At 38.5% G+C, this 14,498-nt stretch overlaps 1 pseudogene; it reads right to left on the bottom strand.

Annotated features, from left to right (window-relative positions):
* Positions 1-10,267: 10,267 nt before the first annotated feature.
* LOC124242806 (mitochondrial ornithine transporter 1-like) lies at positions 10,268-11,186 on the bottom strand (annotated as a pseudogene).
* Positions 11,187-14,498: the final 3,312 nt, after the last annotated feature.

Below are 14,498 nucleotides of genomic sequence, written 5' to 3'. Positions count from 1 at the left end.
CCTCCCCCATTTTAACAGAGGGAGAAATTGAAAATGAGGCATACATGGATAAGATGGAGGAGCATAGAAGCGTTAAGCTAGAAAGAAGTAAAGAAATCACAAAGTTTGCACTTTTCCTGAGAAGTGTTTGCTCCACTTTCAGTTGGATAGACTGAACTGATAGTCTATCAATTCACTAATTCACCTTCCCTGCTATGCCCTGCTCTAAACTACCCTCACTTCTCTCCTGATTTTCTGTGTTAGCCCATCCACATAGCAGCTGGAATGTTTCTCTTAAAATCTCAATCATATCATGATATTTCTTCGCTCAAAAAGTTCTAATAGCTTCCATGTAACTCAAAGTTTAAAGTCCTTACAGTGGACTGGAGAACCCTCCACACTCCTGCCCCTGTGACATGCCCTTCTTGTCTCCCCACCACTCACTCCGCTCCAGCCACGCTACCTTGATCCTTTTATAACATGCTAGAAACCTTTGCCCTAGCTATGCCCTCTCCTCAGAGGCCTCTTTCCATAGTATGTGCACTTCATTCTACTTCTTATTGTGAAATAACTATAGACTTAGAGAAGACTGACAGAAACAGTACAGAGCTCACATATACCCTTCACCCAGCTTCCCTTAACATCAATATCGTACATAACCATAGGACAGTTATCAAAACTAAGTTAATATTAGTATAATACTGTAACTGAGCTGCAGACTTCATTAGGATTTCACGAGTTTGTCCACTAAGTCCTCATTTTCTGTTTCAGGATACAATCCAGGTTACCGGACTGCATTTTGTTGCCATTTTCTCTTTAGTCTCTTTCAATCCTTAGTCTTTTCATTTCTTAAAAAGACCTTGAGGATTTGAAAGTACTGTCCAGTTTTTTTATAAAGTGTCCTCCAATTTGCATACTAGATATCTGATAGGATGTACTTCTCACCGCTTCGCTTGCTTCAGATCTTAGCTCAAATGAATTTATCTCAGTGAAGTCTTTTCTGGTGGTTTTATTTGAAAATGTAACTCAGTATCCTCCTATTCCAGAGACTTTCTACCACAGTTCTCTGCTTTACTCTTCTCTACTTAGAAAAATTGGATATTCCTTATTTCTTAATTATTTATTATGAGTCTCCCTCCAGTAGAATGTTGACTCTATGAAGGCAAAGACTTTTATATGGTTTGTTCATTGCTGTTTACCTCATTTCTAGAAAATTTCTTAACACATAGAAGATACTCAGTAAGGATTTTTTGAAGAAATTCAGTGAGTGAACTGGATCTTTGCTGTTCTCAGGAATCTAGAAATCAAAAGGAGCTTATGACAAAGTTAGAAAGGCTCTACAACATGACGGATTCCAAAGATCCTGGAATTATCCACCAAGAGGCTGGACGAAGCTTCATGAGATGCCACACACATCGTTGTCAATTTTCTTTGTCAAGCCAGTGGGAACTATTATTTAAAATATATTTCTTGCTGAGTTGTGAAGGTCCAAATTTGTAAGCTTGGATTTTTCTACTTCTTTCTGAAAAACATTGATAAAATTATGGAAATGAAAACCTCTTAGCCTTTATGACTACTGTGCTTTGCTCAGTAAAATGGATTTCAGACGCAAAAACATTTCACCCTCAAACAGGGCCTTTCAAAATCATCCCCTGACATTTTCACTCATGCAAGTGCAAATGCCTCTTGATTCATGGAGATTTGAAGCATGTTAAAAACCCAGGCTGTTCTCAATTATGCCAGGCTTGCTATTCCATCAGCAAATTATACAAGACTATTTTTTACTCTTCTCCTTTTTCACCCCACTTTTGATCCTAAAAATAGTATTAGAATTTCTACCCAAAGTGGGCAAAGGTGAAAGAGAGTAGGCAGAACTTGAATCCGCTCATTTTATTGCCTGTGACCATCAGAGAAGATGTTGAACAGGAGAGAGTCTGTGAGCTAGGAGCCTTGGAAATTACCTAGAATTTCACTGCCTTGGGCCAAGAAGAAGAGTGAGGTGCAGTCAAAAGTGAAAAGATGTTGGATTCTAACATCAGATATTCTGCAAATCATCTAACTTCCTTGAGTCTCAATTTCATTACCTACAAAATGAAGTATCATCTCAACTCACTTACTAACTCATTTATTCATTTAATGAACACTTCTTGAGTCCTTACTATGACCAATCCCTGCATATATGTACATGAAAGACACAGTTCCTCTCCTCAAGGATTTCACAGGTGAGGAATACAGGTACTCAGAAAAAAACAAAAATTATACGATAGTATGATAATATTTATAAAATAGGAATGTATAGGGAGTCATAGGAGCACAGAGGTGGAGTGTCTGTGGACAACAGGGAAGGCTTTCTGAATAAGTGATGGCTGAGATAAGTCTTAAAAGACTAGAAGGATTAACTAAGTGAAGGGAACCAGGTCAGAGAATAGAGGACTATTAATTGGAGGGAATAGCAAAGTAATTTCATGAACACTTACTGGTACATACCATGTGCCAAGTACTGGGCTAAGAGCAGCTGGAAATAGAACAGAAAAGTAAACAGGCATGATTATTCTCTTCATTAAACTGGCATTCTAATTGGGGAGAGGGACATTAAATAAGTAATTTCAAAGTTAATTATCCACAGCCATTGTCATAAGAGTCATGAAAAAGGGGTGGAGTTTTCTGAAAGTGATTATAAGGAGAAGAGCTAAACTGGGTGGTCAGAAAAGGATTTTTGGCATTTTATTTAAGCTTTGAAGGATTAATAAGTACAAATTTATAAGAAATTAACTTGAATATGGAGTTAGGGGACAAAAGGAGGGGAAATATTTCAGACATGAGAGGGACAAGATCAGATTTGCTTTTAAACAAGATCATTCTTGTTACTGTATAGAGAATGGATTGGTGGCCAGTTAGAAGATGACCTGCAATGGTCTGGGAGTAGATAACAGTACCTTGAACCAAATGATGCCAGAGAGATTTATGAGGTATATAGATAGTACAGTGAGAGGGAAGAGTCTTAAACAACTTAGGTAGATGCGACATTGAGATGAGGAGAAGGAGTAAGTTGAGGTATTGCCAGCACAAAGATTATGAATTCAGTTGTGAATGTATTGAGAATGAGGTAACTATAAAACACTCAAACTGAAATGTGAGTAGGGTAGTTGGCTATGCAAGTCTAGCCTTTGGAAAAAAAAGATCCAGAAGGAAATATGAGCTTGAGAAGCATCAAGGTCTAGATGATTGGTGTTTCTCACAAGGAGATTCTAGAGTGAGAAGAGCACAGAGTGTAGGACATAGGCTTCAACAACGCCGATTTTTAAAGGTTAGGTAGAGGCAGATGAGTCCAAAGAGGAGTTAGAAAAAGCATCCTGAAATGCAGGGGGAAAATTATGAAACATGAAGGTACTTTAGGAAAGAGGTTGTCATCACTGGAGACTGAAAGTTATCCATTGGATATAGCCAAGTGGATGTCATTGGTGACCTTCATAAGAGCCATTTTCATGGTGTGGCTAGGGAAGAGGGCATATTGAAATGGACATAAAATAACGTGTGGAAACCGACTGAAAAATAGGGAATGGGAGAGAAAATGGAAGGCTATTGATTGAGATAATGTATAATAGCCTATCTATATATTACTGTTATTGTATTAACTCACTCTCTTCCTCATTCTCTTTGAACATGTATGATTGTAATATATATGTTTACACATGTGTATGTGTATATTGACATATAATATATGATAGGTAGATAGACACACAGGTAGATAGTAGTCAACCATTTGGACCCTGAATTATAAGTAAACTTAAAAGGTAAACAATTTTATTGCTTTTAGATTTTTTATTTCTTAGAGAAATGGATATATTTCTTCTATATCTACACTCTGCAGCATTTAATTAATTGAGCAGCATTTGAAAGGATTTGCATCAGTGGAAAGCTTAGCAGCCTGGAGAGAAACCTCTTTCTCTTATATCTCCTCTATTTTTGCTGTACCTGCAATTCCAAAACTAGAAGCTCTCTTCCAGCTGATATTGTGTTGTTTTTGTGAGTAGAATGATAACTGCTTAGACTAGAGTTTGTCAAGGGAACTTGGACAAACCATAACTCAAGGAACCGAGCTCACTATGACTTATCTGGAATAATTGCATCAGGTAGATATTTTGGATGTCCAAGTGAGACATTTATTTTCAGAGTATGCCATCTTTCAAATCAACCTCAGATATTGTTAAATTAAAGCTCATTGATTTTCAAACTTATTTTTTTGTATAGTTTCTGATCACTTTTTTTCATGCTCTTACTCTTTTTTTTAAATTGAGGTATAATTCAAATAAAGCAACGTGTGCATCTAAAGTATAGCTAATTAATTTGGACAAATACATGCAACCATGTAACCCACACCAATATGGAAGTTTCCTCCCTTTCCTCACTCTCTCCCCAGAGGCAACAAAGCTTCTAATGTCTATCACCATGTGTTAGTGTAGCCAGATCTAGAAGTTCATACAAATAAAATTATGGATAATACACATTTTTTATTTGAGCAAAAGGATGCTCAGCATTATATTTTTGAATATTGTTGTTGTGTTTATCAGTAGCAGAATAATCTTCCATTTTATTGATATACCATAATTTAATTGTTTTCCTACTAATGAGCATTTGTTTGGTTTCCAGTCTGTAGTTTTTATCAAGAAAGCTACCATGAATACTCTTACCCTGGTGTATATGTGGTCATATGTTTTTATTTCTCTCAGATAAATAGCCATCAGTGAAATTGAAGGGTCATTGGGCAGATGTATATTTAACTTTAAAAGAAATCAACCAGGTTTCCAAAGTAGATGTACCACTTTATACTTCCATTAGCAAAGTTTAGGAGTTCTTTTGTTCCATACATTTGTCAATATTTTGTGTTGTCAGTTTTAGCAATTCTACTGTGTTGGAAGGGGTATCTCACTGTGGTTTTAATTTGCATTTCATTGATGAGTAATGATGTTGAACACTTTTCATATGCTCATTGTTTATTTGTAATATTTCTTTGTAAAGAGTGTATTCAAGACTGCCCACCAAATTTTATTGAGTTATTTGTATGCATCTTACTGAGTTGTTAAAGTTCTTTATATAAGCTGAATATCAGCCCATTTTCGGAAATAAGTATTATGAATATTTTCTCTCAGTACGCAGTTTGCCTATTTGTTGTTTTTAATGATGTCTTTGTTTCATGGAGACCAGAAGATAGTGGAAAACATCTTTAAAGTGCTTGAATAAAAGAACTATCAATTCTGAATTGTATATCCAACAAAAACATTCCCCAGGAATGAAGACAAAAGAAAGATATTCTCAGATGAAGTAAAATTAAGAGAAGTGTTGCCAATAGATCTACTCTACAAGAAATGCTAAAGTAAGTTCATCATGCTCAAGGGAAAAAATAAATGAGAAAACTGAGATTTTTACAAATATAGAAACAACAACAGAAATGGCAAATACCTGAGAAATGAGTAAATATAAAAGATAATTTTTCCTCTTAAATATTTTAAATACATATAATAACTTAAAGCAAAATTATAACACTGTCTTCTGGAATTTTCAACATATGTCAGTGTAATAACTATGACAACTAGGGCATAAATTTCACTGGTGAAGGAGACAAAGGAAACTGTATAGATGCAAGATTTATATGTTTTATATGAATAGACTGTGAAAGTTTGGAAATGTGTATAGTAATCCATAGAGAAATCACTAAAGAAAATCAAAATTGTATGTAGACAAAAAGCCAATAAATACTACCAAACAACAACAGAATATACTGTCTTCTCAAGTACATTTGAAATATTATACAGGATATATATATATATATATATATATATATACAGAAAACATTGATGAAAGAAATTAAAGATCTAAATAAATGGAAAGACATCTCATGATCATAGGTAGGAAGATTTAATATTAAGATATCAATACTACCCAAAATGATCTACATTCCCTACCAAAATTCCAACAGCCATTTTTACAGAAATGTAAAAGATGATTCTAAAATTCATATGAAATTGCAAGGGGCCTCGAATAGCCAAAACAATTTGAAAAAGAAGAACAAAGTAGAAGGACTCGCCCTTTTGGATTTTAAAACTTACTACAAAGCAACTGTAATCAAGAATGGTACTGGCATTAGGACAAACATACAGATCAATAGAATATAATTGAGAGTCCAGAAATAAACCAATATATTTATCATCAATCAATTTTAAATAAGGATTCCAAGGCAATTCAATAGTAAGCACTTTAGTTATGAATTAGTGGTTTTTAAAAACATACGACTATCCATATTTTCTAACTCTTCTCATGTCAATATTACCAATTTGTGAGTTACATAGCTTTGTGTATTTATTTATATTGACAAACTTATTGTCATAAAGTTATTTGTAATATTCCCTTGTTAATTTTTTAATGACTGGAGGATCTAAATTTTGCCTCGTCATCTATTACTGATATGGTTAATTTGTGTTTTCTTTATTTTTACTTAATCAGTCTAGCTAAAGTTTTATCAACCTTATTAATCTTTTTAAAGAATCAACTTTAGGTTCTCAATCTTGGTTTTCTATTTCATTGGTTCTGCTCTCATTCTTATGTTTTCCTTTCTTCCATCAATATGTGTTCAATTTTCCCATATTTTGCTATCTCTTTAAGATGCACACTTCAATAATTAATTTTATCTCTTTCTTTTTTCTAATCATAATTCCTGATTTGACTTAAATCTACCAATTTTGATATGCTATGCTTTTATTTTCTTTCATTATTTTACCTGATTTTCACATCCATGCTTTCAGGGATGTACTGTATTCCCTTATTTACAGAGAAGGAAATCCAGGGTAAGAGAGTTAAAGAACTAGCCCAAGATCCCTTACCTAAGAATTCACAGACCCAGGAGTTGAACCCAGGCCTTTGGATAACAAGCCTCTTTCCACTATGTCACAGCTGCCGCTCCACAGTGCAGAACCATTTCATGTCTGTGACCAAACCTGCCGTTTTGACATTTACTTACATCTACTTATAGTCATCTTTAAAGGAAAGCACACAGGCAGTGCTGTCCAGGTATCTGTACCATCTGTTCTGTTTGAATTTGAAACTACAGTGTCTCTCTAGAGAGAAATCAGAGAGAGGGCTGTTGCTTTTCTTGAATTGTTCTCATTCAGTTGGAGAACTTGTTTCACAGAATTCAAATGTAAGAATATAGACAACACAACCGGTAAAGTCACCTCAAGTAACATTAACATCCTAAATCAGCAGCAGAAAAAGGCAAAGGAGATGCTTTTGATCACACAGCAAGCACGTAGATAAAAAATGATAAGGCCTTGTGAAAATCTCAGTTCTGTATGTCCCTTTTCCTACATACACTCTTTTTAAAAACTCGAATTTATCATCTTCCTAGTTCCTTTAAGAAGGATTGACTAAACCACATATTTTGACTTCCAAATACTATGGCAGTGGCTCTTCCAAGATTTTTTTTTTTTAGGTAAATAATTTAATGATGATAGAACACTAGAATTTCTTTAAACACAATATTTCAAGTTACTATATTTTTGTCTGGAGTACAAATCTGAAATGGTACAAATTGTACCCAAATAATGAACCATTAATTAAGCAAATAGAATGAAAAAGAAATATTCTCCTGACTTTGGTTTCCATTCCTTACTCCCACTCACTCTTCCTTGCCTCAGATGGCTTCTATTGAAGACACTCAGTTCAATCTTTAAAGAACAACACGAGAGGGTCTGCTGCCAACAGGGCTAATCCAGACGAGCCACAGGCGCTGGGCAGGGGAGCCACAGACTCTGAAGAACCTCACTTCCTGCTGGAAGCCAGTCCCATTTTCTACTTTGTTTCAAGCCAAGGCTGCTGAGATGAGGCACCCCTCAGTAGCTACTGACCATTTAAGTATGGAGAGAAAAGCAAGGTAGAAAAATTATTTACATTCTGCCAACAGGGACAGACAAACCTGGTATGGACTACTATTAACATTGTCAAGCCATCTGCTTTCAGTCTTACAGGCTGCTTAAGAACACTTTTTACTACGAGAGCCCTTGCTGGTCTTGGAGCGGCACGGAATGAGGCGGCTTGCTTTAGTGGTGACGAGGAGGACTCTTACACCAGGTGGCCAAGGAACAGTTGCCCATCCCCAAGTCTGGGAATCAGATGAACTGGGGTTTTTGTTGTTGTTAGTACATATACATGGCGTAGTTTATTAACAAAACTACTTTTCTTGTTTCCTTGCTTTATAAAGTCACACCCCATATATGGTCATCATTAAAACTCACTGACTGCCAGTACCAAATGTGAAAGGCTCCGAAACTGTAAAAGCAAGGCAAGCAGTATGGATCCTGAGACAAACGTTAGAATGGGTCAGCCCAGACATTACTCACAGTGGAGTGCAAACACTACATTTTGTCTAGTTCTGCCTGAGATGGGAGGACTCCGCCCATGAGCCCCATCACTCAGTCACCAGACAGGGAACGAGGGCTTCTCTTGGCTTTGGCGCTCTGCTCCCTAGATGGGTTTCCAATTGGTGCAGGCAATGAATGAGAGGCTCAAAGTAGAGCAACAGCCCATAGATCATCCAACACAATACTCTGGAATCCCACCCAGACCAGGAGCAAGACAGAAGCTAAGGGCTGTTGTCAGCCACAAACTGACTTCACAAAGCACAGCAGCACAGCCCCCTCCCTTCAGCCCCTTCCTCAACCTAAAGCCCAGCAGACAGGAAGCTCTTTGGGAGAGGAGAAGGGAAGTTGGCACAGGGGAGGACGTTCTGTTTCCTGAAGGCCTGATGCTCTAGGCCAAACCCAACAAGATGTCAGAGTGTAGAATATGGTCCCACCTAGAAAATGAATGGCACTATTTTAACAGTAGAGCATCGTGGGAAAATCCAGGATGCCTACTCTGAAATTTAAATCAAGAACATGGAAGCCACACGAGTATGCAGGTATAGTCCCCTCTTTAAAACACAGATGGATATATTTTTTTTAATTTTTATTTTTTTTGGTTGTACATCATATTTCAAATTCTGGATACATTACATCATGTTCACCACCCGAACACTAATTATAGTCCCTCCCCTCACATGTGACCCTAATCACCCCTTTGGCCCTCCCCCCTCCCCCCTTCCCCAATGGTAACCACCAGTCCAATCTCCAATGCTATGTGGGTATTTTATTTTTTTTTTGTCGTTTTTATCTTCTACTTATGAGTGAGATCATATGGTATTTGACTTTCTCCCTCTGACTTATTTCACTCAGCGTAATACCCTCAAGGTCCATCCATGTTGTCACAAATGGCTGGATTTCGTCATTTCTTATGGCTGAGTAGTAGTCCATCATGTATAAATACCACATTTTCTTTATCCGTTCGTCCCTTGATGGGCACCTAGATTGCTTCCAAGTCTTGGCTATTGTGTATAATGCCGCAATGAACACATGGGTGCAAGTATCTTTATGCCTTTGTGTTTTCAAGTTCTTTGGATAAATACCCAGCAGTGGAATAGCTGGATCATATGGTAGATCTATCCGTAATTTTCTGAAGATACTCCAAACTGCTTTCCATAGTGGCTGCACCAGTTTGCACTGCCACCCGCTGTGAACAAGGGTCCCCTTCTCTCTACACCCTCTCCAACATTTGTTGTTTCCTGTCTTGTTAATTATAGCCATTCTGACCGGAGTGAGGTGATACCTCATTGTAGTATTGATTTGCATTTCCCTGATAGCTAATGATGTTGAGCATCTTTTCATATGCCTGTTGGCCATCTGTATATCTTCTTTGGAGAAATCTCTGTTCAGATCTTTTGCCCATTTTCTAATTGGATTGTTGGTTTTTTTGTTGTTGAGCTGTATTAGGGAAAGAAAAAATGAACAAACAGATGGATATTTTAGTTTTCAAGCACCACAGGAAAACTTTTTAAAAACTTTAACCACTTAGTATAGTACAGGTGCTAAGCAGATTTTAAAAGAGACCCTGCACATATGGCTACGCAAAAGCCCTGATATAACCATATTTAGCCTTTCAGATTCAGTACACAGAGCCAGCAGCTCGCCCTGAAAGTCCCACCAAGGACAAGAGCAGTAACTTTTCTATTTCAATACAATTATGAGCAGAAATTACATGATGTAAAATAGAGGTCCTTCCATAAAGCTTAAGATTTAAAGCAGAAGAAGAGAAGACAACAACAAATTTCCCACAAAATCAAAATAATTCCACATTGTTCTTGTACTCCATGAAACCCTGAGATAATTTCAGTCCTCAAACGCCTGTATTTGGATCTAGGTTCGCCAGAACACGTCAGTAAGCTTCAAACTGGCTCATCATCAACTTTCTGCTATATTCATAGGCCAAAAATAGTGCCCCGTTGGCAGGGAACGCTTGGATCATAGTAGGTTTCTGTCCAGAATACAAGGCCATTATTCCTTCATTTCTCACAACACTGGTAAAGGTTCCGAGAAATCCTGCCTGTTTCCCCGACATGGAAAGAACTTGAATTCTGGATTTTATACAATCCACTGGGTATACAGCAAGCCAGAGGCAGATTCCACCAACGCCACCACTTAACATCAAAGGGACAGGGCCTAGTTCATCTTTTGATCTCCCACATGCCAAAAAACGATCGGCTCAGTTCATAGCCACCGAAGAAGAAGAAACAGCCCGGTACTTCTCGAAGTAAAGTGCTCGAGTCCGTGGTAGAAGCCCAAGGGGCCACCCTTCCTAAGGATACTCTTCACTAGGGACCAAACTGTATTATGGCTTTTGGCTATCTTCCCCGACGTCTGCATTTCGTTCATGGTCTGTAGTCGGAACTTCACAAGCTCAGTGGGGCAGAGCATCAGGGCAGCAAACGCGGAGGCGAAGGAACCGGCAGCCGCATTATGCAGGTCACTCAGCTTTGCCTGCTTGTTTAATCCAACCGCTTTCCGCACCACCTGCTGGCAGAAGCCATAGCACATGAGGAGGACGCAGTTCTCGGCGATGTTGGCGATCAGCGCCGGGCTGGTCCCCCTGTAGAAGCCCCGGAAGCCCACTTGGGAGTAGGTCTTCAGGCAGGAGTCGGTGAGGCCCCTGTACAGCTTGCGGAACGTCTGCATCTTCACCTTCAGTGTGTAGAAGGGCTGCCCTGTCAGAACGCACGCTGTGCCCTCTGCGGCCCCGGCCATGAGTTCAATGGCAGCTTGGATGGCAGGATTGAACTTCATGTTCGTCTGCTCCTCTGCTGGGTTCCATGGAAGGCTACTCTCTGGAGCTTATGTCGGGCACTTCACATCCCGCCGCGTCCTGCTCAGGCTCCTCCGCCTGCTCTCCCCAAGATGCTTTTTAAGAAATATGGATTGAAACTTTTAGAGATTTTAAAACCTTCGATTAATAGAACCTCAAAACATTAGCATTAGAAAACCCCATGTTGTCCTCCCCTGACGTTACCAATGAGGGGATTTTTCCCACAAGCGGAGGAGAAATTGATTCAAAGTGGTGATCTAAGTTGGGCTACTGATCCCAAGTAGTGTTTGTGTGTGTGTGTGTATTATTTTAAAATTTTAAAATTTTAGACACATAGACATTGAAATACTTGTCTTTCAAAATAGAGTTCTAAAAGGTTGGGAATATCCTTGTAGAATCTTCTTAAATCTTTTGTGAAAGGTAATTAGTTAATTGGAAATGAAAGAGTAGTAACTTGAAAAGAACTGGTGCTTACAAAGGTGGATGAGATTTGAAAACTTCTAGGCAACACTTTCCTGGCACGCTCCAAACGTCCCTCCGGCCACCTTCAAAGTCCTTCAGTGGAGATTCTTCCTTGCCTCTTTTTTAGCCATCAACTCCCTGATTAAATTGAATGCAAACTAAATACCAAAAAAAAAAAAGGGAGATGAGCCAAATTATAGTACCTTTTTTCATATATTAAGATAATATTAGATTAGTATATATGTATACTATATGTTTGTTTATATTAGCCATATATTAATATATGAAATTCAACCATGTGGTATGTACACATGTGAGTGTGTGTGTGTTTGGTGATATTATGGGTATTTTTATTTTCATCCTTTCAACTATACTATTTTCTAATTTTTTGACAATAAAAATATACTTTTGTATTAGGATATAAAGCTTATTTTTAATTCAAAAAAACTTACTTAAATCAGAAGAGAACTCAAGTCAGCAGCAGCTCACAGGCAGAGGGTGGTGGGAGAGGCAAGTTTGCACAGCCCACCTTGAGCTGGATTGAAACTTCTGGGGGCCATGAAGATCAGCTCTGCCAGCCACAGCCAGGACTCAAGGAAGGGCTTCAGAACCCCTAAACCTTCAGGCAGAAGCCAGATTACCCAGGGATCCCGCATCACGTTCAAACCAGAGGGTTTCGAGATCTGAGTCTTGCCTCAGCCACACTGCTTCTGGCAGGCTTTGATAACACAATAATGTGCTTGGAAGGCAACTCTCCCACGTGGGAAGGGTTGTCAAGAAGAATCAATTTACACAGTCACCTGCACATCTTTCTGTCTCACAGGAGCCTTTCCCCAAACAGCATTCTCGTTCTCTTCAGCTCACAGTGGACTGCTTGCTGAGAGAGCGTTGACTTTTTTTTTTTTTTTAACCAAGAGCCAACAGGAAACCTTTTCATTTATGTTGCTGAAGTTACATTAAACAGTGCCAGATATTCTTGGAGATGGCCTTAATTTTCTTCGTTTGAAAGAGTGAAAATTCTCTTGAAAAGAGAAAACAGTGAGATACTGCAAGCCCTGGAAGAAGCAGATTAATTTATAATTAACAAAGTAATTCAGGTCAATTCAGACAAATACTCATTGAGGGCCTACTATGTGCAAGCACTGCCAGGTTCTGTGGAGACAGTGAAACAGTAATATGCCCTTGTCCCCCAGTGTTCCTAACGCAGATCTCTGCCTGCATTTCATTTCTCTGGGGAGGTGTACTTACAGCGACACCATCTGCAGGTGTCCAACTGTTCTGGTCAGCATGCTGTTTGTGGCCTCATGAGTAAGTGACATCATTCCCATGGGTTTAACGTGATATCGCCACAACTGGTTACTGCCAACACTTCTCTATAAAGGATGGAGAGAGAGGACTAGGATGACGGCAGGTGAACAGAGACGTGGCTGTCACTGAGAAGGAGAAGGAGGCATATCATTAAAATCGCTTAGAGAATAAAGTAGCTGACTACATTTCACCCAGATCCTTTCAGATCCCCAATTTGTTTCACCTTGAAGCACTAACATATGACTCAATAATTTGTGTCCTAACATCTTTCAGCCAAGGCACCCAGAACAAATTTAAACACAAATTGACTCAAACATGAACCCATACACATGCAATTACTCACATGCCATGATAAAGTAAGACAATAAATAGCACATAGAAATACAAGGAAGGGGAATTTTACAGTAAATAATATATATATGTAAAATAAACAAAGTATTTTATTTATAAATAAATAAGTAAAAATGAACAAAACAACATCACTATTATAGACAATAATTGATATGATTTCGGGAATATCCTTCCAGACATCTCTCTCTTCATATATCATATATAGATTTTATAGATTTCTTGTAGGTCATACATAAAAATTTATATGTATAACACACACATATGATACATGAAGAAAGATTTTATATAAGTGCATAAAGACAAGTTTTTACATTTGTGAGATTTTTGCTCACTTGTTTTCTAGTGTGAGTGATATTGGAATCACTATTCATTGATGGACTTTCTCCCTTCCCTTCCTCCAGGAAGGACTCGTGTGAGCACACCGTGAAATCCTTCAGAGACCCTTCCTTACAAGGACTAAATGGCCGGGAATCATCGAGGACACACTCCCTCGGAAGAATTGCGGAGTAAAATCTCTAATCAAGGAAAGTTAATACAATCCACCAATTTTTGCTTGAGAAATTAGAGAAAAGCTGCCCATCACCTAAGGGAGGTCCCCTGTGAGGAGAGAGGGTGCATTCCAGGCCTCTGTGGTGGTGGGCTGTACAAGATGCCAGATGAGAGAAGACTAACACTGTCTCAGACCCCGTGCAGCTTTCGTCAGTAACTCCCTCTGGAGGCGGTGTGCCATGGCGTACTCCCCCAACGGAGTGGAAGCCAAACTGATCATCCCTTCTGCACACCGCCCCCCATGTCTGGGCAACACATGCTCCCAACTTTCTTGGATTATTCAGAAGGATTGAAGAGGCTTTTAGAGGAGATTCTGAATTTTCTGCAATTAAGGTATGTGGGAACTTCAGCAATGAATTGGGTAGAATAAAAGAGATTGACCATATTTGCTCTCCAAGTTTGTAAAGCACTATCTACTGAATAGAAATGGGAAGAGTTGCATATAGACAGAGATATAAGCATAGACATTGACAGAGATATTGCCAGGGCTGCTGTGCTGTGCAACTGTACCTTACAGTCTTCACAGAGGGCTGGGGGCCCACAGTGGCACTGACTCAATGTGTAGAACTTATTATATTTGTTATTTTCCTACTTGTTATTATAGTGCAAATCCTTTATTATGT

This window comes from Equus quagga, chromosome 7, assembly GCF_021613505.1.
Source record: "Equus quagga isolate Etosha38 chromosome 7, UCLA_HA_Equagga_1.0, whole genome shotgun sequence".
Taxonomy (NCBI): domain Eukaryota; kingdom Metazoa; phylum Chordata; class Mammalia; order Perissodactyla; family Equidae; genus Equus; species Equus quagga.
Note: the sequence above shows the minus strand (reverse complement) of the source record. Positions and strands in the feature narration are given on the sequence as shown.